This window comes from Sorghum bicolor, chromosome 3, assembly GCF_000003195.3.
Source record: "Sorghum bicolor cultivar BTx623 chromosome 3, Sorghum_bicolor_NCBIv3, whole genome shotgun sequence".
NCBI lineage: Eukaryota > Viridiplantae > Streptophyta > Magnoliopsida > Poales > Poaceae > Sorghum > Sorghum bicolor.
Window position 1 is genome coordinate 41268106 of NC_012872.2, and position 917 is coordinate 41269022.

The following is a 917-nucleotide window of genomic DNA, read 5'->3' on the forward strand; positions in this document are numbered from 1 at the left end:
AAGCTTTTCTTTTGATTGTTGTTTGTTCTTAGTCGTGATTGTTTGTTTGTCTGTTTGTGTTGCTTGTTTGCTACGAGTAGAAGAAGCGTGGTTCGTCAGCATTGAAGATCAGGAGCTGAGGACCGATAATCGAAGCAGAAGTTGGAGATCAGAAGAAAGAAGCCAGAGAATTCTGAGCAGATAAACACTGGGAATTAAGGCAAGTGCAGGCACCCTTTGATCATATTATACCTATGAACTTTAAATACATTTACTTTCCATTGCATGTGTCTTAATACTGCAAACCCTAAGGACATGACTAGTCTTCTACTATATTCCTTGTATACCTGGGTTTATACATGGGTAGTATAGTGAACAGTAGATATGCTTAGTTGCTCTACTCATCTAATCTATATAATAATAAAAATAATGATCTTGCTTAATAAATTCTTCAATGATGATAAATGTTTAAATGATGAACAATGGTCACTTCGGTGATGGAGATGTTGCGGTGCTTGCGAGCATCGTGGTTTGGTTGAGGACAGGGGGAGCGGGTACTGTTGGTGGTCCGGTTGCCGGGCGTACCCGTCTCTGCTCTCCGTAAGGACTTAGTCATGGAGCGGCCCCCTGGGACTTACAGTGCAGCTCCAAGCTATATGGCTCTGGCTTGACTAATTAGCAGGACCTCCACTAGTAGGGTGTTACTTTCCGGATAGGCGTGAGGAAGTAACTTGGGTAATGAATATTAAGTTGTCGGTTGCTCGGTATGCCATGGCTATGGGTATCGACTGTCGAGCGCCCCGGCGAAAACTTGCGAGTGGCATCCTATTAGTTGGACCCTGTGAAAGGTCTCGTAGTGAGACCCTGTCTGCTCACCTTGGCAGTGTTTTGGGGAGTCATGACCCCGGGCAAATGGGAATCACGACTGGAGGAAAGTG